Here is a 26,535-nt window from a genome sequence, read left to right on the forward strand (position 1 = left end):
GAAATTTATGGGAACCTAAGGGAATGACCAAACAAGTTCAACTGTGAAACTATGGATGGTAGTGTTAGTTCCAGTCTTCGCAGCCTGTCACCAGGGATCAAAATGGGCTCTTACTATGTCTGGTTTTTAGAGATGTTTTGCACATGATATTCAGTGCAAATCATATCCTAAGTATGTTCATTAGAAGCAGCTCAGAAATATCTTTAAAACGATATATTGCACGCCCGAAACTAGTTCCTCGATCAGAAGATATGATCGAAATGAATGATTGATTCTTGGTTATGCATGTTTTGAGGTCATTTCTTGCACACAAGGACAAGTTTACTACAAAATAAGTTTCTAAAGTTATGGACATGAATTTTACAAAATTGAAAGAGGTTTTTGTCAATGAGATACCAAATAACAGAAACCTCCTTCAGTTTATTCACAGGTGTTACTATGTCGGAGATATACAGTGATATTTGAAGCCTACATTAAAACAAAACAAATTTTGCATTTGTTTGACTGTTTTAGTCATTGTCATGCAACGTCATTTTACATCAGATGGAAAGTAATTATGAGAAACCCAAGGAGGTTTATATCAAAAATAATCCATATAACAAAAACCTCTTTTATTTTATTCACAGGTGTTTTGAATTAGAATATTTGACTAGATCTTTACAGCCTATTTTTACAGATTTAAATATTAATTTTAGTGATTTCCTGTTTAAATATTATTTTGTGGCACATATTCCGAGCACCTGGGAACGAATTTCCAAAATTTGAGAGAGGTTTTTCTCAAACATGAAATTATCTACAAAAACCTCTTTCAGTTTTGTAACAGGTGTTATGGTTCAAGAGATAAGAGTTCATCTTTGAGCCTTATTTTCAGAAATTCAGTCAAGAATTAATGTAACTAATTCTATCTTGAGAGAGATGGTTGAGCTCAACTCCCTTAGTACAGGGATGAGCTAATTGTATATATTTGATGAATTTCAGAGTGTAATGGTTGGATTTTTGCAGTAGAGTGAGGCTGCCATTGGACTGTGTAAAGTTTTCCTTGAATATTATTTTAATGAAGCTTTTTCTGCTCTTTAAATTTGGGATTCATCACGGTGTTTAATGTGCAACATGTTTTTCTTGTAAATTCATTTCCATGCTTTGTTTTTTCTGCTAATTTTGTTATAGCATACTCTAAGGGAAGTTTTAGGAATCCATCCATGCACGATGCTCCTTTCACAATGATTATGTTGTTTGATGTAGTCATTATCTTTTCAGAATCCATCCTCTGTTAGATGCTCTGTTGAGTAACCCTGTGCTTCTCTTTCTTCTAAAGTTTCCACTGTAGATCCATCCCCTGATTGATGCCTGCAGGGCAGCGGTCTTTTCCCTCTTTTCTTCTCTCATTATATCTTTAATCTGGCTGTACATTGCGCTTACTTTGCCCCAAGTTTGCCGGCAGAAACTAGCCCCAAATCCATAGCCCAATAGTCCCTTCTCTTGTTGTTTTCAACCCACAATTTTCAACCAAATCCTTATTCTTCATAGCTAGCCTAAGATTCAGTTATCACAGCCACGTTTTGTTGGCAAAGAGAGAACCCTCTCTGGTCTAGCAGGGCTATATTCCAGATCAAAAGCTTGGCCTATGGTTACCTCGAAATTGCCTCTTCTCAGCCTTGAGGTTCATTCTAAGTGCTAACAGGTAGCAACCTATCTTAACAAGTCTAAAACAAAAGATTACAAATATGGAAAATGTGGTTGAAAGCGCTGTAGAAACTTAGACTACTCACTCAGCTAAACTCCTCCTAGAAAGGTGGAAGTGTACTAGAAGCCCTAGGGGACGCTAAATTAGACTTCGACATGTAAAAAATAGTGGATCAGGGCCTAAGTGGGATGAGACAGAGGTCAAACACCTAGTAGATAACTCTCTGCAAAACCCAGAAATAGATCTCAGAAAAACCCTAAAACCCAAAAATCACAGGTACTAATCTGTTTCTCTATAGGGATCGCAATTTTTGGGCTAAAAGGTGCATTCTGAAGCCCATATTTCACTCTTTGGGCTAAAAAATGTGATTTCTATTTTGTGGATTCCCGTTGGCAAATCTCGGAGAAAAGTGTTGCCTTTGTCACGGCTGGTTCCTGTGACATGCGAAAACGACCAAAAAGCTTGCGGAACTCAGACATTTATCAGATCTAGGGTTTAAAAACTAGAAAACATTAATAAAATTGAAAAAAAAAACCCTAAGCTGAAAGCCCAAGGCCACCTAGGTTTCTGGATCTGAAGTATAAAACCGAGTGGAGTCGCCAATTGTGTTGTAGTGTTTTCTTCTCAAAGATGTATGAAAAGAACCCACTTAAGATTGTGGATGACAAACAATCTCAACAATATAAATGGCTGCTAAACATTGTAGATTTGCAGCAACTCATAGAAACAAAACCTGCCAAAGTCCTGATCTATGCCACAATTATAGTTAAATAACAAAAGAAAAAGTAATAACTCCAATCTTCCAATGGAAACCAGATATGTAAAGAATAATTTTATAATAACACCTATGAAGAGAATATACAAATGTTATCAGTCCCCCTCTATAGGATGGGTTCTTGGCTATCCTCAAATGTCTTTAGCTTGTGTAGAGTCTCTCTCCTCTATAATGTGAAAACACAACAAAAATATGGTGTACGTCAATGAAAATAATCAGAGTTACAATAGTGAGTGCAACAATGAAAATAATCAAAAGTGAATAATGAATGGAAAACCCTTCTATTTATAACAAAATATTGAGTTATCCTCAAATAATGAGCAACAATACAATATTATTGATCCCATTCTTGGAATAACCACTTGGAATATTTATTATATTTGTTTGGGAGGGAAAAGGTACTTAAACTTTTATTTAGAAATAATAAATAAATAAATGATTTATTTATCATCTCAAGGAATTAGTTAATCAATAATAAACAAATAAGGATTTATTTAATTATTCCTAACAGATTTAGTCAAATTTAACAAAGAATAATAATTAATTAGCTATTCTTAGAGAAAAAAAGATAAATAATGATTTATCTGTTTATTTTTCATGGTTGGGTCAAATTTGACAAGGAATAATAATAAAACAATGGTTTAATTAATTATTCCTAGAAGAAAATAAAATAAATAGTGATTTATTTAATTATTCTTCATGGGTTTAACTATAAATTACTTAACAAAGGTGGTTTATTAAGTAATTTCTCACAGTGAAAGCAATTTTACTATGGTAGAATTGGCTTTACATGGTGTACTTCGATCCATCTAGTAAATTAGGCTAGATGATCAATTTTTTGGTGATAACAATATGAAGCTTGTTTGTGAATTTAATCTTTGATAAATATTGTCTAGAAGATAACCATGATTATGTGGAAAAATTCAAGCATGTCATTCAAAAAATGAAGCCAATGTACTAAGAGTACAAGTGCAACTTGAGGACAATAAAGCATAGTATGAATCAGTGCATGGAAAGCATTCAGTTGCTTCTGATTTCCAAATGGAAGATCAATTTTGTCTTCAGTAAAGAATGACTTCAAGATGAAGCTTGTTTAATCCAAAGAAATATGGTTTTGGAGATAATGTTCATATTACATCCATCGATGTTTTTGTTCCTGCATGTTTAGAAGAATTGTGGCTGAATTCTTGACAGGAAGATAAGGAGTTCACGCGAAGGCAAGATGAAGTACCTTGATTGGAGCCCTAAGGAAACAAGTCAAAAAAAATAGAAAGCATCAAGATTAGGGAAGTTAATGATATTTTTACTCACTTATTTACTCATACAACATACAATTTTGGTGTCCAAAAGTTCCTAGTGGGGAGGTATCATTCGGAGATCAAAATTAGGCTCAAAACTCAAAGTGCTTGAAATATCCCGAAACTAGTGTCAATTTGTGGTGTTGTTCATCTGGATTCCAATGATGTTTGAATCACCTAAATCCTTCATCATATGAATAAGTTATGGTGTTCTAAAGTTTTAGTCAAACAACTAAAAAAATGTGCATATGGGCTACTGACTGGGCAGTCCGTACTGCTGACATGATGCATCCATTAACATGCCAACTGGGTGTACTGGGGGGAAATCAGAGCCCACCAAGTGGTGGTCCGTAGAGGGGTGATTTGGAAGATTCTTATTGGTTCATGTAGTTCTGATGTGGCCCAATCAGAGGTTGCCACATGGCCTAATAAGAAGGTGCAATGTGGTGCCCCATGGTTGTCCAAAAATTTGCAAAGTAGCCTGAAGACTTTGGTGGGTTTTGACCCCTTGACCTTCCATAATACAATCAAACACTCCACCATGTCATACGGTTAGTTCTTAACATGTAATGGTGGTCAGTTACATTTAATGTGAGTGTGTTCAGCATTTGGGAGGATGGGTGGGGCAGTTAGCTCTGACGCCAGGTCATGTCACTGACATGTGCCCACAGTGAACAAGAGCGGGATTGGGCACTTGTCCCTAGCCCCCTATCATGTTAATAGCCATATTACCATGATAGATAGTTATGGTGGAGGGATAGGGTCTAAGCCCCAGGCTCATGTCACATGCCCTCACCACAGAACTGAGCGGAGGAGATGTTCTGGAGGGAACGAGTGGTTAGCCCCAATGCTTGGTTCTCAAAACACCATACGACTATGCGGCAGAGGGCACAAGGAATTGGTCCTGGCCTTGGTGATTTTATCACACATGTGACCTCATACCGACTGATAAGGTACTGAACTGGATAGGGACAGACCGTTGCCCCCAACCACCACCCTTATGGGCACCATGTGGCCTCGATTTTATGCTTACGGGGTTATTGTGAAACTTAACAAGGCAACAAATTTCCCATTCTTCAGCGGGAATCATGATGGTCCCCAAATTTTTTTTTGCTTAGCAGACTCTGTAAAGTGCGAATTTATAGGATAATTAACAAGTTTTTCCAATTTGCAGGACAGATAACAGAGCCTGGCTTGGATAAGCATAACTTACTCAATGTTTAACCTTTTTTAAGCTCAAGAAGAGCCTAGATGGGGGTTTTTGAACGTCCTGGTCTCAATGGCAGCCTAATTTTTCTAATTTGATCAGTTTTGGATGGAATTTTTGCAGAATCAAGTCTTTTAGTGCCAAAGACAATCAAAGTTTTCAAGTAGTATGAAGGCATTTTAAGCATGGAGAGAGCCTAGTCAGAGGTTTTCTAGCCTTCTAATTTCATCTGCGGTAGTTTTTACTTTAGTATAGAAGCTCGTTTTATTCTTTTCTGAATATGTGCTGACAAGAGAAGCTCTTTTCAACACCTCATTGTGGAGTTGTTGTATGTTTTTGTGCTTGGATTTCACGTGGCGTACAAGGACCTATTGTGTGAGTTCTTTTTATGTTGACATTTTCATGACTTGTTGTAGGGAGTAATTTTTCTTAGTGAGAATTATTTGTAGGAGAATGTTTCTTTATAGGAGAAAAAATCCACTCTATTGTCAACAATTTGTATGTACTCATTTTTTGTTGAAATCAATAGAGTGGTATAACTGTTGGAGAAGGCCCGAAGATGTATCCTAGGAGGGGAAAACTATGTTATCAAATGTTGGTGTCTTCTCTTCATGTTTATCATTTTGAGTAGCATGTGAATGTGTTCTTTTTAAAACTCATGTGAAAACCAAACTCACCATTTTGACGAGGTTGTGAAACTTGTTTACCCTTAAAGGCCCATTTTCTTAACTTGCAAAGTGTCAGGGGATAGTAAATTTTTGAGAGGATAAGTTCTTCTCCTTTTTCATATCAACAACATTGGGTGGCATAGTGGGAATCACTATTTCCCATTGATGTCATCTCTCTCTCAGACATTCAACACCAACATCTCTTTTCATGTCAGGGTAGTATCATACTTTTTGGCCATTACAGTTCTCTCATTAAGTTGAAGACCCATGCATCCCTTAGCACATCATTCAATAATTCTTACATTTTGATGCATGGGAGGTACTGAGAGTCAAATACTCATGCATCCCTTAGCAACACATTCAGCCATGCTTCACCTTTAATGCATGGAGGCACCCATTTCAATCTATTTGTTAGAGACGCACCTGAGGGTGTAAGCAGTTGTCATTTTCAACTGTGAGCATGTTAGCCACATCAACGCTGAATTGATAGGACCATCTCCTATAGAATTTTAATACTTAGTCATATTCATCATAAAAAAAATGGGATATGCACGCCTTGTATATCTACTTTTGTATCATTATTTTTTCTGACCATGGTTCTCATTAGTTCTCAGTCAAGGATTTTCCCTAATAATCTATATTTTAAGTTTCTTTTTCTCTCAAGAAGTTAGAAAGACTCTCAGTCATATCAAAAAAAATGTGATGTATTTTTTCTATAAGCTTGCTCCCAACCTCATATATCAAGGGAAAATTGTTATCATATGAAAATTGTACACTGATTTGTACACACTAGAATACACTCAAAGTCAGTGATCAACACATACAAAGGTTACATTTTTAGATGGAAGAACCATGAAGACCATAAAATTAATTGATTTCCTAGAGTTCAAGATAAAACATTGAACCATGGAGGTGTACCATTACTAGAAATTAACAGTTGCACGATTATTTTCTTGATAGCCACGGGGTCACAAAAATTCTAGTCAGTACCTTCAGCCACAAACTTGTTTGAAGAACAATCCAAATCTTTACATGACAGGATGATAAATTCAACCTTGAGCCCTATTTTCTTTGTCGAGCCTGACCCAGGTTCAGCGTTAGTTAGCCAAACAAATCCCTACACTATTGGCCCTTTCGGCATCAGCCCGTGGAGCGCGGACCAAAGTCTCACCCGAAGCAGTATGGGAGGATGCTGGAACCAAGTTTCCACACCTTGAGATGGTCGTGATGTCAGTTTATACCCTCTGCCCCTACTTTTGCACAGGTTATTAAGCTTTTAGGGTTCTATCATTCTACCCTTTATTCCGCCCTTTAGTACCTCCACGAAGGTGTACAATTGACCTTCACACAACCCTAGCCCATGATCCAGGTACCTTCGCGCAACTATGACAACATATTGTATAGGTTACCTAGTTATCTCACGTGTTTTAAATATCTTATTAATCAATCACATTTAGCACGACATAAACTGATATCCTTACTTACGTTCAATTAACCAGTACAATCACATACATTCACGCATCACATGAACATTGTAAATTAAACCTAAAACGCAATATAATCAGATGCATTAACAAGAACTAAATACACAGAATTTGCATAATACTTCTCTTTATTGATATCTTCTATTTTAATACAGACTCTACCCGCCCTGCACACACAACTGTAGGGGTCCACACACTCAGCTGCAGACTTCCACCCTAGGCCTCTGCACACTTAGCTGTAGATCCTCTACCTATGCTAAGACCCGAAACACTTAGGCTTCTCTACCAAAACTCCAATGCTTCCCTTCTCACTACTCTCTCCTTAACTACTTAGATCTTACTTACTTAGCTCCTTTTTATACAATCCCATGGTCCGTGGACCATGGGTCGAGCTTTACAGTCGACTTTACACTTTAGAAAATAAGTGTGGACAAACCTTTATGACTCTTGACACCTTCGCACTCTGTGACCACAAAATGCGGAGACTTTACAACTTTATTACAAAATTATCCCAAAACATGGGCTTTTAGCCCCAAAACTGCTCTTGGGGGAACCCATTCCCAATAGGCCCCCAACACAAACATGGTGACTCGCCCTCGAGTCACTCTACAGGAATGGAGATCCTGGCGCAAATACCTCCCAGCTCAACTTGTATGACGGAAATCTTGCCAGTGCACTGTGCGGCCACCTACTTCACTTCTACAACCAACTATTATGTCGCTAGTCCTGAACTATCAGCCTGAAGCTTCTACTAAGTTGCTTGCAGATTAGAAAGCTTGCCTTCAATGGAGGTCATGACTGAATAAGCTTCGTCCAACTAGGTATTCAAGCGCGCTTTCAGCACTGTCTCTTTGTGCTACGCTACATCTACCTATTCCTTCAATGTTTTGGCCTCCTGCAGCTTCGCCAGTCTCTGTGTGAGAGCGACGGTGCGCGCTGTACCTTTTACTTCGTCATAGCACTGCTACAGTTCTCATGCCTCTGTCTCCAGCCGTTGTACATTAGTATCCTCCTGCAGGCTCATCAGGACCTCGATTGACTGTTCAAAAAGCCATGTGTAGTCTACTACTGCACTCTCTACTGCTGTTATCACCTCTATGACAGCAGTTGCACATTTCTCCTTTACTTCCAACGGAGTTGAAGGCTAGGCCTTCAACTGTAAATATGCAATTTGTAGGTTCAGATCCAGCTGTACCTTAGCCAATTTTATGCGAGCATCACGCACCCCTGTAGCAAGCTTGGGAATGCGCACCTTGACCGGTTCTCCCTCAGGAATGGCGAACTCCTGGACATTTCTGCATGCCTCCTCCATGACCTAAACTATGCGCTTGTTTCGGTCAGTTACCTTGGTCATGATGGTGATGGCAGAGTCTCATTGTAGGGCCAGCTGCACATTATTGATCTGTTGTTCACTGATCACCTACACAACGCGTTGTTTGTAGGCCCTCAACTCTGATCACTCCATCCTGTAGTAGGTGGAGCACCTCACTAGGGAGCACTTCCAAGTTCAACCCCACACCATGAGGGTGCTAACAGTGGGCCTGTCAACTTCATTTTCTGTGGTCAGTGCTCCATCCGGTAGCACTATCACTTGGGCATCCTTCGCATCCAGCATCTCGACAACTCCTAAAGTACCGATAGCGAGGTTGGTGGACACCATGCTATCCTGCGACGGGCGGATCTGTAGCTCATTCAGACCCATCTGGATGGCCCCCAATAGTTGATGTTGCTGCTATTCAAACTTCTATAGTACCTTCGTGGTGACATCCCGCACCGTGTCTCCAATGTCATGCAAATCTCCCTCTATTAGGGTGATTGGGTCCAGCGATGTCTTGCTGGCCTTGGATTTCTTCTGTAGCCCCACTTTTTCTTATTCTCTTGGATGTTTGATGTGGTTTGATGTCATCTATGGGTCTACTCCATGCTGCTCTATTTTCTTGTCCGTTTCTTCCTTTGTTTCGGGCGAAGGCGACCTCGCGCCTTTGTCAAAGCCATGCTCTGTTTCACCTGTCTGATTTTCCACCTAATGGGTAGCATCGTGCTCTGCTTAGGCCTTATCAGTGACCTCCTTCTTCCCTTTCTTGGCTAGTTGTGCCATCTTGAGCTTGTCCTCCTCCTTTTTGCGTGGCGGACTTACTCGACCTAGCCGACAAGTCTGAGGTAGTGCGCCACTCTACCAGCAAACAATTAAGAACTGCACCAATCACGTCATTCGTTTCCAAGTAAGGAAAGTCAAGCCATGTCTGCTCGGGGTCTTTCCATGCCCTTATCGATACGTGGTGAAAGTCTGCCTTGAACTCCACATACTCCTGTAGTTTGGTAAACAGAGTAGGTGACAATCACAGTTTGCGATTGATAGCCATGCGTATGTTCATTTCCATCAAGATCCAGAAGATCTTGCTATCCTTGATGCATTGAGCATCCTTGGTTTCCCAGAGCGAAGTGTACTTCACTGCTTCTGGCAGGTCCGATGCGACCGAGGAGAATTGACTATCTTCCGGCAGCTCCCAGGCTACTAGCACAATAGACAGCATGAGCCACACATAGTGGAAAGTCTTGCTAAGCTCCTATGCCTCATGACAGTTTGCAAGGAACTCACTACAGAGATAGTGCGCCCAATTAAACTGGACTCCTTTGGTGCATTGGGCCGCTAGAGCGATGACTGATGCCGGCACTTCATATGCGCGACACTTCCTCATAACTTTTCCTGCCAAAATATGTGTGGCCACCTTGACCACAGGATCGCAGATACTCGAGATGGCATAGCCTCACGGATTCTTCATGAGCTTGAGTTTCTCCTTCATGGCCTCCATGAGGACCTGCTTGCCACCTTTCTCCCCAAACATCATGGCCAGATTCTCCCCTGTATAGGCCAACCGCGTGATCCTATGGATCAACCTGTCAGTGATGGGTATCGGCTCCTCCAGCCACAGACACCCATCGTGCACTAAGCATAGCAACTACTTGATGACCAATACTGTAATGGGTGTGAAATTATAGTGCGGCACCCATAGCAGGTTGAGTAGACTTGCCTTGTCTACTCCCTAGAGCCACTTCCATGGTTCCAATGCAGTCATCCTAGTGGTTGTGTGAACAATGCGGCGCATGATATGTTCAGTCGCCAAGTGCAGGAACTTTTCATGGTCAGCTAAGTCCCAATCTTCCCTTTTAACAGAGGAACCCGCCCCAAGCGCAGTCCTTCAAAGACAATCTCGTCTGGCAGTAGAGGTGTGTGCAAGGTGACCTTTCTTTGATCAATTTCCTTCGGCACTTTGGCTTTGCCTTTGTGGGGAGGGACGTATTCAGGCAACTTAGTGATAGGGTCAGAGCCCTCGACTTAAACTTCCTCCACTTCCACCCCCAAATCCTCATCATCCATCGGGATGCCCTCAATTTCTTTCTCCTCCAGCTCCAAGTTAATGGTTTTTCCCTTTTCCTGTGTGGTGATCTTTTCCTTTTGTGGGTTTCTTCTAGGAGATGCGCACAACGGTATTGCATCCCACTTTCCCTTCTTGTCCTTCGCACTCTCCTTGGTCGGGGTTGGCTTCAGTCAAGGTTTCCGTGGTGATTTTGGGACTTCAGTTAATACCTTTGCAACCTCTGGAGTAGCTTCCTCTGCCTCCATAATGACCTCGGGCACAACCCCCTTGGCTGTCACTACTTCGGCATCCATAGCTTTGGATCTTGGGATAAAATCACGAATGAAATTGTGGTAGATCCTTGGATTCTTATGTTGGCTGCCCACTCCATTTGGCCGTATTTAGATCATCAAATCATGAATAGTGACTTTAACGTCACTTTCCAGCTGACCTGTGCGATTTCTCGCCAAGTAGCGTAGCTCACTCCGCGTTGTCACGAACCCTGTGACATCTCCTTGTTCTGCACAATGCTCCAATCACGTAATTCCCCAACCCGGGAAGTGTAGTTTATAGTCCCATGCCTCCTTTCAACTGCCTGGAGCACTAAGAATATGCTACCTACATATAGTCACCGGGCCGGATCACCGATATATGGCTTCAGTCAGCTGCCATTCACCTTTCCTAGGAAGGGATCTCCATTCAATTTATCCAACTGAACTACTGCAGTGTCGGTAATTTCCTTAATGACATAGGGCCCTAACCAGTGCATTCTGAATTTTCCTGGAAATTTATCAAACTTACTGTCACATAACAAAACCAAATCATTTACCTTAAAGGTGTGCAGCTTAATGTTTCAATCATGAAATGATTTTTTGGCGCTACTTCTGGACCTGTTGGTGAAATCTAGCCAAAAATATTTCTTCCTCAAGCTCAACAAGCTGCGTAAGCGTCTCTTCCAGGGCTTCGCGATCCCTCATACCTGTGAGTGCTGATATGTGCAGACTAGGCACAATGTATTCCATGGGCATCACGGCTTCAACACCATATACAAGCCTAAAGGGTGTCTATCCAGTCAACTTTTTGCATGTCATTTGATAGGCCCATAGTACTGCGGGTATGTGCAGGTCCCAATCACTTCGCTAAGCATTGCATGTTGGAAATAATACTGAGAGGGGGGCATGAATCAATATTATCATATCAATAATTTAATTTTCAAAACTGATTTGTATACGCTACTTCAGTTCAGTGAACTAGAGTGTATACACGACTGTGCTTAATGCAACCAGTGTATATGCAGAGATCTTTTGATTTACCCAAATTATCATGTATTGAACTTTAATTAGTATATCAGGAATTCATTAGACATTGCAGTAAAAATAGATTAAAGAATCACACATAAGCAACACACATGAACACCAAGATATAAGGTGGAAACCCAATGTGGGTGAAAACCACCTGCTGCAATTGTCTCTGTCTTCTTTTAATAAGAAAATTATGTTTAAAGTTTTTGTACTGGTGTAGTCTTATACCAGTACGCAAGCTTCTACCTACAGCAGACTACAACCTTCTCTCATTCTCCAGCTTCTACTGGAAGGGAGCTACAACCCCCTAGCTCCTGTACTAGCCGATGTGTTTACTAGTACGTAGGCACCGACCTACAGAAGGCTACGACCTTCTCCTTTTTCTTCCTGGGACCATGTTTCATAAATTTTCAGACTAGATCCATCAACAACATCATATCAAATATATCTGCATCAACCAATCACCTCTTGAACCAACCACAACCGAATCAATCAATCACTTTAACAACCCATCAATCTGATCATTCAGGATACTGTCACCAGAATATAGTAACCAGAACCCAAGCCAGAACCTAGAACACTGCAACAACAAACAAAAGCAACTAAAACATATTTTATAAGGTATACGCTACTCCCATGTGTCGAACCTGCGTGCATACACACTTTCCTCAACGTGAACTAGCGTACAGGTCTGCAAATCAAATTTATGATGTATATGCTGCTTTGATATGTAGAACCAGCGTGTATACGCTCCTTTTCTAAAGTGAACCTGTGTATAGATCTGTAAATGGTGATTTAAATATTACAACTATTCTAGACTTCAGTCATACCAAGATCATCATATTTACAGACTACAACATTCACCAGTTATTCAGATACATGATCAAATCACATAAAGATAATTCACTTCAAGCCTTGAGATCCTAATGCATCATTAGATCTTATCTTTCATCAAACGCTAAGGTTCCTCCTAGGTTCAGATCTAGCAATGCACCATAACCCAATAACCTACATACTAGATCTCACACTTCATCAGATATTCAATGCTTGTATATTTTGGCATAATGATCTTCTCCTCCTTATATAGTTTTAGGCCTTTCTCAATACCATGGACCAAAACCACTTAGGACCAATACCTTGGATCAAATACCTAGGGTCAATACCTCGGACCAAATACCATGGATCAAAATACCATGGACCAAAAAATTCGGACCAAAAACTTAGTTTCCCAAGGTATACACACTTTCCTTTCTTTGAAAGTGCATGTGTACGTTATACGCTTCTTTTGTTCTGTTAACCAGCATGTATACGCAGCTTGGTGAATGGTGAACCTGTGTATACCTCTCTTTTTTCATTCTATGAAGATTGATCTGTCCTGTTATACTGTGATCTTTCATCTGAGTGAGTTGCCTTCTGAACTGATTCCTTGAAGCTGCGTTGCATTTAATCACATCTATCAACACCATTGTCATGCATTCTGTCACATCTGATATCTCTTCTGTAGATTCATCTAGTTACCATATACAAGTGAGTTGTTCTGCTATAGGTGGGTTTCCATCAAGTACAACACATACATCATAATGCCAACAATCTCCCCCTTTGGACTTGATGGCAACAACAACCACACCAAGTCACTCTCCCCCTTTGACATCAAGGGCAAAGGGTCTTACTCCCCCTGAGTGCATGCTGAATTTTCTAAGATGATGAAATGTGCTGATTGAGCTCCCATGATCGAGTCCATGCTCCCCTTGAGCATAAGCAAGGTCTGCAAAAAAATGTTCTAAAAGAAGAACATGACTCTATACATACATCACAAATGACCTTCCTATCACCAATGACTCATGCATACATCCATCTCCCAACCAATTGGGGATATACCAAATTTGACTCATCCACCCAACCAAGTGGGGATATACCAATTGTTTATACATGTCAAAACAAAAAAATTACGTCATCCATCCCATGCATAGTGGGGTTACAAATTATGTCTTTTCATGACCTTTACATTAAAAGATGTACATGACATATATAACAGAGACCAAATATCTTAAACAGGACCATGATAGGCATCAACAATTATCATATGATCTGCGCCATCAACAGCATCTGTCAATTAGCATCCAAACCAGCAACCGTATATTTCCATCATTAGTTCTGAAACTATCATCGACCATGTTCTCCCTCTGAATCTGTTCCACTTGTTCACTGTCAGATATGATCATTGCATATGTCAGTAAAAGATATCAAAGCATCATCATCAATCAGATATACATCAAGTTATCAACAACTTTATGAGAACCCATATATTTCCATATGTTATCAGTAGAGTGAAAACAGAGCAGATAATTGACAGAACCATGGTAGACCCCTTTTTCCTAAGTCTAGCCCACCGCTTTCCTTCAAACCAACATATACGCGACTGTTCCCATAGAAACCCGCATATGTAGATGACTACACTTTATGAAACTCATGTATAACCACCTTTCTTTGAAGAAAATAGGATTTAACAGCAGGATGATGTTATAGACATTTTTGGGCACTGCAACCCCAAGCACAAAATGTCCATAAACAAAGGGCTCCTAAGTCCCTAAAAGTGTTGTTCTAACCCCTAAAGGAACAAGGTCAACTGATTACAGCTCCTCCCAGAAGTTCTCCATGAAAAACTGCTCAGAATTGGTCAAAACAGGATCATTTCACCTGCTCCATAGGCAAAGTGCGTTGCATTGCACCTAAATACACTGTGTGGGTGCGTTGCATTTCAAAAAGCCCTTCTATGGGGTGTGATGGGTGAGAAATGACAAATGGCAGTGTCATTCCGCGAGGTGGAGAGGCAATGGAAGCTTCCAGAAACTTCTCCTGTGACACTTGCCTCTCTGAATTCGACCAAGGATGAGTAAGAGATCATCAATCTCCAAGTGGAAGCAAGAACTATCAGAGGGAAGACACTAATCAAATCACAAGCTGACTCATCCCCCTTACAGATATCTATATATGGATCCCTCATCCCAGAGATCTAGAGGCTGGAATTTTGCATATTGTAAGGAATTGTTGTTGGTTTCTTGAGACAAACATCAGATTGTTGGGTGATCTAAGCTTTGTATGAGGTGAAGAGGGGCTTCCTTGCTGAGAGGTTGATGCTGGGTTAGAACAACTGGTTGTAACTCCTCTTGGCTCTTTCTTGTTTATCAATAAAAGCTATTCAAGTTTTCCTCCATACTCTTGCGTCATTTATGTTTGCTACATTTGTATGGTCAATTTACATCTGATCCTAGATTGTTTATGATTATAGATCCATGTCTTTGTATAGTGCTATGCTACTGTGATCTTACAGGTACTTTGTGAAGCTGGGCGTGCAAGGGAACAAGTAGTGAAAGACTATCAAGGAAGAGAGGAATCAAATCAAGGGATTAGCGCAAGACAGAGGTTGGTCCTTCTGTTCCTCTCTATCTATAATTCATAAAGGAAAAACGAAAGTAGCTTTACTCTGTTTGTTTCTAAGGCAGCTGTCACACCTTAGTGGGATAGAGCAGTTCTATATAGACACTTTTCCCTGTAAAAAAATGGCGACTCCACTGGGGACGAATTAGTTTGTTTGTTTATCTTCCTTGTTGTCTATTTTATAAACTTACAGACGGAGCCTGAAGTTGTGCCAGGTAGCTTTCAAACTGCATTTGCTCTGCAAATGCAAAGTAGATAAATGCCGCTTCAGTCAATCTCTAGGATTTGTTTATAAATTAAACAACTGATTTACAAACTCTCTGATTGCCTCTTGTGATAGCTCTTAGATCCTCCTTAGATCTACCCCTGATTGTTGCATTACTGATTACCATTTGCTCGGCCAAAACCCATGAACTGAACTGCAAACTGTGACCCGGAACCCAAACAAAGTCTCGTTTCTGGCCCAGTGCAAGTACTGTTCTGAGAATCTGAAATTCAGCGCACTTCCCGAGTGTAGTAGGTGCGCTGCATTTCAAATTCTCTGTGTTACAGGTGCGCTGATCAGACTAGGCATTGTTCAGTGTTGGTTTCTGTGATTCATTCTTTCCAGTTCTATTCCTGAATTTTGCTGCCTGTGATCAGTATATGTCTATTTGAAACCCCTTTTCCTTGCTGTTATTCCGCCTCCTTTGTACAAAAGAACTGTAAATGTTTTTGTGTGTTTGTTGAGTCATTTTCAGTTCTCCTTTGCAAAAGTAGCATAATCGTACTGTCGTCCTTTGATTTGAAACTGTCGCAAGTGTCGATTTCGATCATAAGAAAGAGTTTGATTACTGTTGATAGTCGATTATCCTGTTACTATTGTTTTTTGGTCTGAATTTGTAATTTTCTAGTGTCAAAAACAAGTATTCATTTCTAAATCGTAAAATGTTGTGATTGTCTCCATTTTTTATTTCGAAAAGAAACTTGTTGATAATTGTCGCTTGAAAAGAAATTCAGATTTGTGCATCAACTTTCTTCTTATCATTCATATACTAAGAAAGTCGAAAACAAACACATGCATGTGCATTTGCATTTAGACAATCTAATTGGTTTGATTTAGGAAAGTGCATTTAGAGTATGCTCTTTTCTCTTTGTGAAAGATTTCTGTCTTTCTTTCCTTAGTAGCTAGGATTTTCATTGCACAAAGAAGATAAAAGATTGTTTATCATCTTAGATTGCATTTTAGGAATTGTGTATATACATCTCGCGGTGAACCTGAAAGGAAAACTTAATAAACAAGATCAACTATAAAATAAATTCAATGAATCTAACAACGCTTTGGAGCCTAACACACAACATCTAGAAGTCTAGGCTAGAGATGTATTCCGGCATCGTAAAGCCTGGTAACTGTTGTTCTCACTGTTGGTTGGGTGATTCCTCCACTTTGAGGCGATAAGTGCCAGTACGGACTTGTGCTCCCACGTACCGTCGAGTATATTTTGGGAGACCCCAATAGGCTTAATCCTTTATCCATAGGAAGCCGTGTCTGCCGCCCTATCGATCGCAATGCACTGAACACAGCATTCGGGAAGATTGACTGCCGTACCGTAAAAAGTATTCTGCAGTTTTGCGATTGGTTTGGTAATCCCTCTACCTAGATTTCCAGAGCAGTCCCTTTCGTTCCTTTTCAGACTCTTTAACGGAAAAGGTCCATCTGAGCACTTGTCACTTCAGGCTCATTAAAAATCGAAGGCGACTAGAGTCATCTTTTGTTTTTTCTCGACTCTTAAAAACTGAAAAAACAAGTTGTGTCAAAGCATCTAAAATTCATTTAATTCGAAAACATACTTCCCCTTTATTTTTAGTTGGTTGAGTAATCCGCAATCGTGGAAGAAAGTCAATTGAAACCCCGTCGTTCACGGAGGCTTACGAGTCAACCGTCTTTGTCTCCAGAATCGAAGCTAGTACAGACAAAGAAAACTCGTTTAACCGGTTCCAAATCTCCTGTTAAAGTTAGAACAAGTGTTCCAACAACATTAGAGACTCCGGTTACTCCAAACGTTTCTGGTATCCCTGCCTCTATAGAAGAAGTTCAGCGGCCACAGAAGGATAGTGGTACTGATCCTAGTCTGAGGGTAAACACTTGTGTTACTGAACCAGTTTCACCTACAACTGGTTCAGAGAGTGTTGTTCCCCAAACATCTGTCGCTGCGGTTTCCATACCTTCTTCGGCACCAGAAATATTTTACGGACCTGACGGTCTACCCCTTCCACCTGGTCTGATTGCTATAGAAGAGATTCTGGAAGATCCTCCATCTAGTACTCCATCGCAATTTGGAGTCGGGATCACCCTATATCCTTCTTCATCAGAAGTTAGTCTACCGCAAGTGGAAGCTCCTGTAGAATCGCTAGGTAATATTTTGGATAGACTAGAAATGTCTGAACAACCGTCAACATCTAGGACTGTGTCGTTTGACACAGCGATGGTAGAACCCCCTGCTATCACTCCAACAATGTTCGCCAGTATACCATTTGTCCCAACTAACTCTCAATTTCTAGAAGGAGCCCATTCAGGGGCCATTTCGACAGTATGGTCTATTCCTGTTTGTTCATCCGGAATAATATCCGGGAACTCTTATGTTGAGTCTCAACAAATCGATCCATTTGGAGGTCAATTTGGGCAATCCGGCCCTCAAGGGAAAATCATTCCCTTGAGTTCTGGGTTACCACCGTATGGGGGGCAGTATGCCCTTTCATTATCCCCTCCGGGAGGACAACCATACGAGAGTTCACAACAAAATTCAGGTTATGCTGGAATTACTTCAAGCGGTTGGGTACCCGATGAGCCCCAAAAATGGACAATTATTTGGGCTCATTCAACCTCCTAATTTGACTTAATCCACCATTCTCATTAGTTTATTGCACGTTTTTTATTATATTTATGTTAATAGAGTGAATTTGGTTAGTCATTATGCCAACAAGTCTAATGGGTGCTTTGTGTAGCCTTTTTGGTCAATTTGGAGACAAAATTGAAGGTCTTAATGAGCACTTGGCAGCCAAATTCGTGGGAAGACAAGGGAGAGGATTTGTAGGAAGCTGTCCCCTTCATTTATGGGCCCTTACCTCGAATTCTCCACCATCAGCTCAGAGTTCAAGGGCCACCGAATCAATCAGCACAAGGGCAGCCAAGCAAGTCAAGTAGGACTGTTGTTAACTCCAAGTTTTGGGCAGCCGAGTCCCTAAAGTTTAGGAGGACTGTTGGGTCCTCAATTTGTATAAATAAGAAGGCTTAGGACCTCATTTTGGTTAGCCAGTGGATGTTAGCTAGTTAGCCAGTAGATAGTAGCTAGTAGTTAGTCATTTCGTAGCCTTGTTGTAGTCATTTTGTAATTCGATTTGTATGCAATAGATTAGCTTTGCTTTCAGCTCATTCTCAAGCTCTCCTTGTGGACAGTTTTGATGTAACTCTTCATTCTTGATTAATAAAGATGAATTCAGCTTTGCACCAGCTCTAAATCTCTCTTGGGAGGCTGTAGCTCTTGGGGTTGGGCCCATCTCAAGCGCCCAGTACCTCCCTTGTTTATCTTTATGTGTGTTTGCTGCGTTCTTAAAATAAAATCTGCTCTTTAGATCTTGCTTTGTTATTTTGGTTGTTTTTGTTGGTTAAAGTAACTTTTTATGTTTGGGAATCGATTGGTAGGAGTTTGTCATGCATTTAGATCTTTCGGAATGTTCTTGCTCACGTGATGTACATGGTTCTCTTTCCAAACGAGGCTATTGTTTATTCATTTCATTGACAGTTAGATTAAGTTAGCTAGGACTTAGTTTGTTTGCAAGAATTCATTGATTCGGTTGAATGTGCATTGTGCAGGGCATCTCTATCACTCACTCACATGGTCAAGCTTCATCAGAGCCATCTGATTCATCCCATATCTAGGCTTCTCGCTTCACACCCATCCTCTTGCCCACGTAACCCTACCTTCTTCTCCATTGTTGTCTCAACTACCTTAAAGCCAAATCAGCCTTCCACATATCATCTCACCACTCCATCCATCAGTTCCTGGGTCACTTCAGACCCCCATCCTACCTCCATAACCATCCATGCATCTTCCATCAATCACCCATCCTCAAAAATCCCATTTCGAAACATCCTGTAGAAGAATTACAGAACATCCTGTAGAAACCCCTGCAGACTTCTGTAGAAGTCCATAACCTCGGTTGCATAGCATCCAGACTTTGTGAAACTCTCAGAAAGAATGTTAGGGATCCCTTAGACCCTCTCTATACCATCCCAACCTTTTCCAAGCATTCCTCCTCCTTGATCCATCCCTGCACAGTGAAAAGCCAGTTAAAAGAACATGCATGATAATTCTAATAACTTAATCAAAAATACAAAAAGATGTTTTCTTCAGATAGTGATAACTTAGACACATGCATTTTACCTTCATAGAAGTAATGGAATCTCTTTCAGTAGTTTGCATGCTCTCCTTTGCGTCAGTAGGACTAGCTAGTAGAATTAGGGTTTGCTAGGGTTTGCGTTTCTTTTTGGCTTTCAGTTTCTTTTTGCAATTAGATTAGCTTCCTTCGATTTAGCTTTCATCCATCAATTAAAAAGCTTCTTCTAAGAGCTCATAGAAGTTGGCTTAAGATCCTAGTGGACTTGTGCCAGCTGACCAAGTGACAGCTGCGGCAAGAGCTAGTACTTGTGCATACAGCACCGTCGCTTCCAAGTTTGTTACGAACTACCGGGTTGATAAAATTAAAGAAGGGAGTTCCAGGAGTTGTAGCATTATTGCTACAATACTGGAGCCCACCATATTTTTGGTGCCGTTGCCGGGGAAGCGTCAGAGTATTAGTAATTGTTGTTTTTCTTCTATTTTCCTACTCTGCCAAGTAGTTTATTTCATTTCCATTATGCAATTTCATTTATGGAAAAGTAGATTAGCATTTCCTGCTTTCATAGATTAGCATTTCAATTCCGTAATTTCATTTCTGCAAGCGTAGAGTAGCATTTCAATTCTGCAAGCGTAGCCTAGCATTTCATTCCTGCAATTTCATTTGTGCAAAATAGATTAGTCCTTTCATGCTTTCGTTTCAATTTCGCATTTTCATTTTCGCAAGATAGTTAGTTGCAGTTCAATCTATTTCAGTTTTGCAGGTAGAAGTAGAAAAAAGCGAAAAATCAACCAAAAAGATTTCCTTTCATGCCTGGTAGGAGTAGAGATAAGTTAGAAAAACATTTTCACAACACCCCCCTTTGCTTCACACATCCAACCTTCTCTCTTCTTCGATGGCTGTGACTAAGAAGAACCCCTGGGTGGACATCAAGACATATCTGAAGAACCTCTAGGGGAGAAGAAGAAGAAAACATTCCTCTGGAGCAAATGGCTACAAGCAGAAATGTTGGGAGCAGTACCTTATCCAAAAATGAATTTGCAAATTAGATCGAAGATTTCAAGAGTGATATGAGGCAGTTTCTTGCCATGCAACTGGATACCTTGCGGATCCAAAAGAAGCAAGAAGAAGCCAAGAGGGCTTTGGCCATTTTTTTGTCCTAGGTGCACTAGAAAGCATCCTAGGAACGAATGTCTAATGCACTCTCTAGAAGTGTGTTTCGTCTGTGAAGAATACCATCCTACGAATCAGTGCCCTTCCTTGCCTGGGCTTAAAGTTGCATATCAGAGAGCCAAAGGAGCCACTGAACCACTCCATTATATGAACCAAAGGAGGTCGCATGGACTTAGATCTTACCAGCAGGAGCTGCAAGGGACATCTGAGACCTATTATGACCCCTATCAAGCCACTTTCATGCCTTCTTGGGGCCCCCCTGCTCACCCTTCATGGTTCACACCTCCTCCTTGTTCCTTCACAGATCCATATTACACCCAACCAGCTGCTCATTCATTTCACTCTTATGCTCAGCCACAGCCTCAGTGGAATGCACCTTATCAGGAGTGGAGGCCCCAATACAACTCTCATCCCGCTCATTTTCCTCCACCACCTGCTCATCCACAACCATCGCCTCCTCCTCCACCAAGGCAACCCCAAATGCCTACCCAACCACAATGCCATCCATCTCCATCTCAATTTCACACCCCCACTCAACTACCCGTACCATTTCCAAAGCCATACAATGGAGTAGCTCAACCCAATTGCAAAGCTGAGGCACAACATGTGCAAATGACTCCTTTTGAGCTCAATGATGTTCACCAAAGCTCAAGAAGAGTGTTGCAAAACAGATATTATATTGACAACATTGAAGGACCAAAGGAAAAAGAAGATTCCAAAGAGGAGATCAAAGAACCATGGGCTGCACTTGATGAAGAGAAGAGATCAGAATCAGAGATCGAGAGAGTTCCCTCATGGTTATCATCAAATCCTCCATGTACTCAAGAGAAAGATCAGCAAAAAGAGGAAGATGAGAAGGTCATGTTAGAAGGTGACATGAAGAATGATCCAGATCAGCAAAAGAACCAAGGATATCAAAGCTATATTGAGACATGGTTCCAGACAGTCACTAAGTTGCAGCAGTACTCTCTTCCTCAGCTATGTTTTGTACTTTCAAAGTCAGATCATTTTGTCTCTGAAATTTGGATAGTTGTCAAAGCATGCATTCCGAGCCTTCACATCATCTTGTCTCTAATCTCGATGTGCACATGGCTCCATTGGAAGTATTCTTATACTTGAAAATGATTTTGTTTTTCAAGTAGGGTAGGGTAGAAAAAAAAAGGAAAAAAAAAGAGAAAAAATGAAAATAAGAAGAAAATAAAAATCTAAGGTGAAAACCTCCTCGGAGGCGCCTTAGATTGGCTCATTGATTGAAAACCTCCATGAGGTGGTCAATGGGTTGGAAAGAAGAGAAAATAAGAAGGGAATAAGATCCCTGGGTGAAAACCTTCCTTGGAGGCGCTCAGGGCAGGCAATTAGGGTGAAAACCTCCATGAGGCGCCCTAGTTGTTTTTCAAAAACTAATTTCCATTGGCTAATTGCAGGTTGCAAGAAGGACGTTTCATGACAGGAGGAGCACTCAAATCAAGATCAAAGGAATTTTTCTTGTGCCTTCTACAGGAAGCTCTGTATTTCTACAGGAAACATCCTGTAAAACCTTTGGACGAGCCAAATCCAATTTCAAAAGTGAATCTAATCGTGGGAATCTATTGATTAGGCCTACAAGCACTTGTGTGTCCATCCCTTGCCTTTATCCATCATTTTTTTTCCACCTCCTTGTGCTTCTCATTGTGCTTCTACAGGAACTTCCTGTAGAAATTGTGGGAAACTAGACATGGATTTCAAAAAGTGGTTTGGCGAACATGGTAGCTTCCTCAAGGGTTCAGAAGTCCTCATGCAATCTTCCAACTCCTCCTCCATCATCTCCATACCTGCATCACAGCCCAAGCTCAGTTTTTCCTTCCATGCAAACATTTGCAAAAAGCCTTGAGGCAAAAATCCATAGAACAAAATTTTTTTTTGCCATAACTTGAAAACCATGCATCCATTTGACAAACCGTTTTATGGGGAATTGTACAAGGGTGATGGCAAAATGCTTGAGCAGTTTCAGCCAATTCCGGTGCACAGTTTCCAAGAAATCAGCCTCCATCACCATCAGCCATTTTTGCATTTTCTCCATAACCGTGCATCCATTTCAAAACCTGTTTCATGGGGATATGCATATGAGTGATGGTAACCTACCCAAGCAGTTTCAGCCGATTCTGATGCACGGTTTCCGAGAAATCGATCTATGAAATCTTCAGCCATTTTCCATTTTTCTCGAAATCCGTGCATCCATTGATCACGATTTTGCTATGGGAGATGCATCATGATGATAGAAACATGCTCAGGAAGTTTCAGATCAATCCGCTTTACCGTTTGGGAGAAATGGCGAAAACAAGTTCTGGTTCTGTGACATTGCAGCAGCAGCAGCTTGAAGGTGCAGATTTGAACGTGGAAACAAATGCATGCAGCTTAGATCTGTTCAGAGGACACCTGCACAAGGAAAAGAAATCAAAAATCATCAGCCAAGCCCTCATGCAACCAAAGGATCCAAGCATGCAACAGCAAAACATGAGCATGCAGCAGCAAAAAGCTTCACAAGCAGCCGTTTGACTTCAGGTACGTGACTAAACCTTGTTCATCTATTGCATGAATCTAGTCTAAGCATTGCATGAACGAATGGAATGGTGAAATTAAGCCATGAATGTAGCAAGACACCCAGTTCTCTAGCACTCACGAGAAAGTCACGCAGCATGCATGGGTCAGTCATGCACGTGAAATTTAAAAAACACGGATAGTGTGGGTAGTCTAAACTCCAGTGCAACTGATGGATGAGATTATAGGCAGAGAACACACAGTTAACCACTGCAGTTCATGATAGCACAATAGTTGCATGGGCCAACACACGTCTTTGCCACCTCACTCCAAAACAATCACGCAGAAATTAATGAGCGCTCAGCTGAAATTCATAAACTGTTAGTCAACTTGCACTTGCATCATGTTAAACTGAAGTATACATCCTCTGCTTCCACAATCAGCTTAACCTATCATCCTTCGCTGATTTTTTTTGGCCTGTTCAAAATTCTTCCGCATACCAAGATCGTGCAGAGGCGCAGAGACATCCTATGGCATCCAGCTAGCATTCTACAGGAAGACGTTTTACAGGAAAATACAGCAGAGTCTTCCAGAGCAGAGAAGCCTGAGTTTTTCTTCATCAAGTTTGGAGCTTGAAGAAAGGTGAAAATAGCTGAGGTGGATCATGCTATTGATTTTATTGTTCGTTCACTTGCACGTGATATTGCAGAGGGTATGAAAGCCGTGGAATTGCTTTTAGAGCTTTCAAAGGATATGGCTGTGTGTGAACAGATTGGCAAGGTACAAGGTTGTATCCTCCTCCTTGTAACAATGTCAAATAGTGACAATCCTAAAGCTGCTAAGGATGCAAACGAAGTTCTGGAGAATCTCCCATACAGTGAGCATAATGTAGTGCAAATGGCACAGGCGAACTATTTCAAGCCTTTGATACAGAACATAGAGAAGGGTCTGACACAATGAAAATTGTTATGGCAAGTAAGTTGTCAGAGATAGGTTTAACAGATCAAAACAACGCTGCATTGCTCAAAGAGGGAGTTGTATTTCCACTTCTTGAAATGATTTCAAATGCTAATTTGAAGTCAAAATTAGCAGCCATTGGGGCACTTCAGAATCTTTCAAGTTTACCTGAGAATGCTTTACAAATGATCAAAGATGGGGTGGTCTGACTCATCTTGGACCTTCTATGCACACCACTGTCAACTGTATTGGCTTTGAGAGAAAAAGCTGCTAATACCTATGCAAACCTTGCTATGTCTACAGCATTGCCCCAAAGAACAAATGACACAACAGCTGCATTATTGGAATCTGATGAGATCATATACCAGCTATTATCTTTAATAAATTTGACACCACCTTCAATACATGGAAGCATTGTTCGAGCATTCCATGCCATTTGGTGTGTACCAGCGGCTGTTGAGGCAAGGACAAATTTAAGAGAGGGAGGAGCAATTCAAGTATTGCTTCCCTTTTTGTGAAGCTACATACTCTGAAATGCGAGCTTATGCTGTGAAACTGTTGTTTATCTTGTCTCAAGATGGAGATAAAAGAAAATTAGCAGAACATCTTGGAGAAAAATATATGAAATTTTTAGCAAAACTTATTTCAACATCTTCAAATGAAGAAGAGAAAGCTGCCGCAGTCGGAAAGTATTGTCATGTTAGGAACATAAATTTGAATTAAAGTTAACTAATGGAAAAACAGTGATTTTGCATGAAGTGAATCTACCATGAAACAAACTGGAAAGTTCTGGTGTTGTTCTGGTTAGATTTGTTTATTTCAATACTTTCCAAGGAGTTCACAAGGTCTTTTGCAATAGCCAGATTATTCCATGTGAAAGAATTCTTAAAAGTGTGATTCGGTATGAAGTTTTGCTCTACTCCTGGTTATACAGCAGCTTGAAACAAAACTTGGGAATTCTCATTTTTGGCCTGTTTTGAAGCAATTTCAGATTGAAGGGAAATGCTGATTCATAGCAGTGATATGTGAGCAAGTCATATTTTCTCTGCCCTTGATCTATCTTATGTTCTGTTTTGCTTCTGTTATCAATTCTTAGCAGAGTTCAAATCCAAGATTAAGAATGCCATTTGATTCAGTTAAAGGCCTGGAAACACTTTTTCCCATCCAGCTTTGGCATGCAATATCTATTCTCGGGCAGTTCATTGTACCTGTGTGCTTTTATCATACATTAGACTTTCCATTTGTGTTGGATTCGTCAGCTTTCAGGCAACAGCACAGTTCAAGGAGAAGGCACCCCCAGTCAAGCAAGCAAAGTCAGAGAAAATTGGTTCTACAGGAAGTTAGCAGACTGTTTCTATAGGAAGCCAGCGAACTGTTTCTACAGGAAGTTTGAAAAGAGGGAAGCCAAAGGAGGAATCGGCCGAGATGTTAGCCAAAGAAGCCACCAGGGCCATCAAAGATGAGGAGAGAGATTGGTTGCTCAGAGGATGAGCAACACTTTTAGTAGGGGGGTGATGATGAGCCCCAAAAATGGACAATTATTTGGGCTCATTCAACCTCCTAATTTGACTTAATCCACCATTCTCATTAGTTTATTGCACGTTTTTTATTATATTTATGTTAATAGAGTGAATTTGGTTAGTCATTATGCCAACAAGTCTAATGGGTGCTTTGTGTAGCCTTTTTGGTCAATTTGGAGACAAAATTGAAGGTCTTAATGAGCACTTGGCAGCCAAATTCGTGGGAAGACAAGGGAGAGGATTTGTAGGAAGGTGTCCCCTTCATTTATGGGCCCTTACCTCGAATTCTCCACCATCAGCTCAGAGTTCAAGGGCCACCGAATCAATCAGCACAAGGGCAGCCAAGCAAGTCAAGTAGGACTGCTCTTAACTCCAAGTTTTGGGCAGTCGAGTCCCTAAAGTTTAGGAGGACTGTTGGGTCCTCAATTTGTATAAATAAGAAGGCTTAGGGCCTCATTTTGGTTAGCCAGTGGATGTTAGCTAGTTAGCCAGTAGATAGTAGCTAGTAGTTAGTCATTTCGTAGCCTTGTTGTAGTCATTTTGTAATTCGATTTGTATGCAATAGATTAGCTTTGCTTTCATCTCATTCTCAAGCTCTCCTTGTGGACAGTTTTGATGTAACTCTTCATTCTCGATTAATAAAGATGAATTCAGCTTTGCACCAGCTCTAAATCTCTCTTGGGAGGCTGTAGCTCTTGGGGTTGGGCCCATCTCAAGCGCCCAGTACCTCCCTTGTTTATCTTTATGTGTGTTTGCTGCGTTCTTAAAATAAAATCT

This window comes from Pinus tabuliformis, chromosome Q (assembly GCF_031772625.1).
Source record: "Pinus tabuliformis cultivar Carrire ecotype Pingquan chromosome Q, CPIR1, whole genome shotgun sequence".
Classification (NCBI taxonomy): Eukaryota; Viridiplantae; Streptophyta; class Pinopsida; order Pinales; family Pinaceae; genus Pinus; species Pinus tabuliformis.